This window comes from Centruroides sculpturatus, unplaced genomic scaffold, assembly GCF_000671375.1.
Source record: "Centruroides sculpturatus isolate CEXI.00-Female unplaced genomic scaffold, Cexi_2.0 scaffold288, whole genome shotgun sequence".
Classification (NCBI taxonomy): Eukaryota; Metazoa; Arthropoda; class Arachnida; order Scorpiones; family Buthidae; genus Centruroides; species Centruroides sculpturatus.
Window position 1 is genome coordinate 655,251 of NW_019384547.1, and position 5,794 is coordinate 661,044.

General features: G+C 24.8%; 1 protein-coding gene across 1 annotated transcript in view; it reads right to left on the reverse strand.

Moving 5' to 3' along the window:
• The window catches only part of LOC111623542 (phospholipase ABHD3-like), a 49,067-nt gene that overhangs the window by 43,033 nt on the left and 240 nt on the right, over window positions 1-5,794 (reverse strand). The window lies entirely within an intron of this gene.

The following is a 5,794-nucleotide window of genomic DNA, read 5'->3' on the forward strand; positions in this document are numbered from 1 at the left end:
CAGAAAATTATTAAAAATTATTTTAATTAAAGAGACATAAATAAAACTTATTACAACAGAATTATAAGTGACTAGTGATATTCCACAGTTTTTTAATATGAAGAAATAATTATTTATTTTAAATTTTTTAAGTATAAAAACGTATTAGGATGTTGAACGTGAATTATTTGAAACATACTTTTAAATATTTGGATATATCAATAGCAAATACTATTATAATTGCTTAAAATTACTGATTTTAATAATATAACTTTATTAACATTATTACAAAATTTATAATTTTATAATATAAATTTGTGTATAAATTTATGTCAATAATTTATTTCAATTTTTGATCATTTACCAATTCTAAACTCAAAACTATTTATTAAAAACTGAATGCTCAGCCAATTAATTTATATAATTATAAACATTCAATAGCTGATTAGATTTCAATTTGAAAAATATGAAATAACTTTTGTAAATGAGCACTCAGCAAAAAAAAAAAAAAACAACTATACTTAGCTTTTCTATATATACATATACATTTTAAGTACACAAATAAAAAAATTTTGCAGTCTTTCAGAAACCATATTATGCTGAATTTCACAAGTACTTTTTTTTTAATAGAAAATTACAAAGTGTGAAATCATTTCTTTTGCCTTCTCTAAGCATTTGTATATTAAATTAGTTATATAAAAGACAATTTCTTTACTTTAACTTGAAAATAAAATTTCAAAATATTAATTATTATTTAACATTTCACAAAAAGTGTCTAAAAATAATGACAAATAGAAATAATTACAAATTTGGTAGTTACATTGAAATTAATCTGTAAGTAGATTATATAAATGTTAAAGTATTAATGATAGTGATTTATATATGAGAAAGTCAGAGAAGTTAAAGTTGTAAAGTTCAGGTCATCATATTTATGAAAACATGTTAAGGTGATAGTAATCTCAAATGTTAAAACATTAACATAATTTATTTAAAATATTAAATACTCAACAATAAAAATATAAAACAAAGTAAAACAAAAATTTAAATTTTAAAAACTTAAATATTTATGTTTTTCTAAATTTAACTATTAACTAAAACACTTATATTTTTTAATTTATTGTAATAATTTTTAAAAATATTTATGACATTTTTTACATTGCTTAATATATGACTTTAGAAATAGATATAACACTTAGTGGTGTAATAATAGCTAACATTTTCAACACAGTTAATAGGTCATCTTTAGGGTACTGATCAACTGGGTCAAAAACATTAACAATTTTCAAACATTTATGCACTGCTAAAGATATTCTGTCTGTTTATCTTGTATATTGCAATAATTTGTTTACATCAGTATAAGTAAATTATAAACTTCCTTTCTAAAATAGAGTATTTATGTTCTATTTTCTTATATCATTTTGATAATAGAGTGCAAAAATATTTGCAAAAATGAATTATTCTGTACTCATATTTATAGAATGTTACATTCTTCAATTAACCTTCTCAAAAATGCTTCAGTTTAAATCAGATCAACTATTTTCAGCTAAAAAAAGGAAATAAACATATGCACCAGTAATAAACATTTATATTAATAATAATTTCTAAAGATGTAATTATAATTAAACACTGTTTACTCTGTATGATTTGTTTTTATTCTGAAAAATAAATTATTGATTATTACTGTCACAAGTATTAATGTATTTTATCAAAAGCTTGGTAAGGGCTTGAGAGTAGAGCTGACCTCTTTTGTACCTTTGCTTTTGGAACAATTGAAATACCTAATGTTTCTTCGCTAATAAATAGCAGTCTTAATAATTTTATTTTTGTTAGTAAAAATAATAGAATTTAATTAATTTATAGGGATAAACCACTATGGGGTCTTTACATTTTCTTTGGGCCTGAGAAAAATTTCCAGCTTCCCCTCTTTACAATCCTGAATATTTCACAGTATAAACATTATCCAAAGTTCTTGTTTAATTAATTTAATTACTATATGATATTTATTTGCATATGGGTTACATAAATTATTTATAATAATATAAATTAATCATATTCAGACTTTCTTTGCTTTTTAATCTGTGAGATTCAAAAGCAAATATTTTTAGAATACTATATATGGAAATCCAAAAATAATTATTTCAGAAAACTGTATTACAAAAAGACTTATTTGAGACTCTGAAAAAATTGATAAAAACAGGGTCAATGAAAACTCATCTGACATGAGTAAAGTGCCATATTTTACAGTATATAAGATAAAAAAATCCTGCATCTGAGATATAAAGTTCTCCTACAGAGTAATAAATTCTCTAAAGTATAGTGTAACCTAACCTAGCCTAACTCTTGAATAGAAATGTTATTGTTTATTTAATTAAACATATTATTATTATTAATTTTGTTCATTTAAAAACAATTATTGTAAATATTAGTTAGATAATATAAGACAATTATCAATAAATTCTTTGTCATATGCATCCAACTCTTCAAAGTTAAGCAGTAACCTTTTCTGAACACTTATATTACAGAAAGTTAGATAAGTGTTGAGAAAAGGTTATTGCTTCACTTTGAAGAGTTGGATGCATACTTTGCTACAATAAAACCTTGCTAAAAGTCAAACTGCATTAACTTGAAACTGTTTACAGGTCCTAAGCACAATATAAGGTTTTCCATATAATAAGATCTCATTAAGTCAAAATTGTTGATACTTTTAACTCAAATATATTTTCCTGTGTATCTACTATCCTTTCTGTTCCATGATATTCATTCTCTTTTATATTCTATGTAAATACAGACAATTAAGATAAATACCATGGCTCCATGCCAAAAACCAACACCATGTCATTACGAGTTCAACATCCTTTTACTGATACATTATTTTACTGATACTTTGATTAGGACACAAGAGGTGCCTTGATAACACCCTCAAAACTATCATAAACTGTATACAATTTTGTAATCATGCTATGAACAGCATTCTTGAGAGACAATTAAGGCCACAGAAAAATTTGAGTAAATTACACATTACACTTGTTAACTTGAAGTAGGGGTTTTTTTACCATTAAACTTCAACTTAATGAAGTTTTAATATATGTATTTATGTCACATCTTGCTACAGTTATCTTATTATGTAGAATGGCTTAAATACATTAAATACTTTCTCTAAATATTCTGTGCTGAAATGGGGGTGCATCTTATATGTCATAAAATACAGAATACAGTGCTATTCATTGAACTTTTGGAATAGTGACAAAAAAGAATAATATGATACGACAAAAGAACAATTGTATGTATTTCATTATATAGTCAATTGACAATCACAAGAGAGGTGAAGAACATGTAAATTAGTTTGACTATATAAATGGTTAAGTAAAAGAAAATGCTAACAAATACTAGAATGAATGTTTTTGAGGTCACGACTGAGATGGAATCAAATACTGTAAGAAAGTTAACAAAGAAAAGTAAAGAAGCCATAACTGAAAAATAAACTGCCGAAAAAGAAAGCAGTTGACAAATGATAACTAAAATGCAATAAAAATTTAATTTTACACATTATATTTTTATTATTTACTTCTGAATATTCCTTCTATTATAGTTTTCACAAATACAATTAGTGTATAACTTTTCTTTACCTGAAATATTTATTTACTATGTATATGAGTTCAAAAATCAAAGCTCTATCAATCAGTTACTAATGTTTTTATCTCAAAAGATAAAAGTATTATCTTACAAGTACTCTAACACTTTTGGGCACACAAGACTGATATTTGGAGATTTCATATAACAAGATTAGGAAAAAAACTTAAACTAATTCAAATTAACCACAAAACATTTTTTTACAACAAATGCAATCTTCAAAGCAAATGTAGTGTCCATAGCAACTATATCACAACAAAAAAACAAAGTTTATCATAATTTGTAAAGTTGCTTTCAGTAGAAATTATTGATGCACAGTAAAAATATTGTACATCAATAAAAATCAATAAAATATTTTTAATTTAAATAAATCTAAATTTCAAGATTTCTTTTGTTCTCCAAATATTGTAAGTTTCATTTGAACCCTATGGGTCTTAATATTTTTTTAATTCACACTTATTCAGAAGTTTGTATTAAGTACTGTTTGAATAGAAATAAAACTCTCTTCATTTTATATAATTCACTTTACTTACTCTTTTTCCTGATTAATATTAAATTGATCTATAATTTTTGAGACACCATGAAGTGTTGATACTAGACATTGGCAGTGGTAGATTTCTGCACAGGCACACGCGATGTGCACCAGGGCCTCATAAATCAAGGGGGCCTCAAAATTCAGCTCTCAAAATAAAAATCATTAGTAAATTTAAAAGAAAATTATTTCTTTTATCCATGGATTACTAATTTTTTTTTTTTTAAACACTTTTACCTATTGAAACTTAATAATTCTTGTAACAATATGTTTCAATTTTCATAATTAATACAATCTGAACAGTAACCTTTTAAATACAGCCAGGTAGTTGTAATTTTATATTAGTTAATTTTCAATGTTATTTCCCCATGTTTCACTTTTTTTGGACCACAGGTATAGTTCCTACCAGAGTAAAAAAACATGAATGTAGAATGCACAATGTAGTGTGTAAGGATAGTGAAAACATTTAGAGGGGGCCTCAAAATTGAATTGCACCTGGGGCCTCTCAAGTGCTAAATCTGCCACTGGACACTGGGCTTTTTCTAGGTTTCAACACTGTTGATCTATGACAATTGTTGAAAACTCATATTTGACAATACAACTTTGTAGATTAAAAAAAAAAAACTTTATAAAATAAATCACAGATAACAGTTTGTAATATATAATTGATTTTTTACACTTAATTATGTAGTTTTTTAAATAATTACTATTACATGCCCCTCTCTCTCTTTTATATTATCAGATAAAAAAATAAAACAGTTCATCATTTTTTTTAACATCTTTTATTAAAATTTTTAAATAGAGTACCTTACATTTTTACATCAATTTTTACTTATGTAATTATTAATGTATTTTTAAACAAAAATATTTTTCAATTAAATTATTTTATGTCCCTTTTATGCGATGTTTGTGTCCGTAAAATGTCATTAGTTTCCTTTTTATAAAGAAAAAACAGAACGGCAGTTTTAAAACATAGCCTAAACTATTTGAAATTTTCGAACACATTATATAAGAAAATACTACTACTTAACAATAAAAAAATGTAATATTAAAAACAGATTTAACCACTGTCAAATTTTATAACCGACGTAATAATTTATAACACATTAAAACGAATATTAAGCGAATAGATATGTATAAATTACTAAATCTGATCACCCATAATTGAATACAGTAAATGTCATCACGAATACCAAGATATCAAATACAAAATTAACATCTGCAAAATAAAAAAAAGCAAGTCATAAATGTGTAATTATGCAATAAGAAAACAATACTGGATAATAACTTTCCATCGCTTTCCAGTGAATTCATTCAAGGACAACAGGTATAAGTATTTTGTAATAACACAATACGGATCACAAAAGAAATTTAAATGGGGTATTGTTTAGAATTACGTCACAAATGAAACACAGAAGATTGTTTGAAAGAAAAATAAGTTGTAAATAAACCGGTAAACGACAAATGTCAAATGTGCGGTTTAAATGACATAACGGTAAGCGACGAAAGGAAATTTAAATGTGGTAATTGACGAGTCCGTTTCCTAGCAATTTTATTTCACGCGAAGGAAGTCGGTTTAAGCCAGCGGAATATTATAATGTGAAAAATAAAGGATAAATTAGAATTGAAAAAAAATAAAAAAAGATACATTAC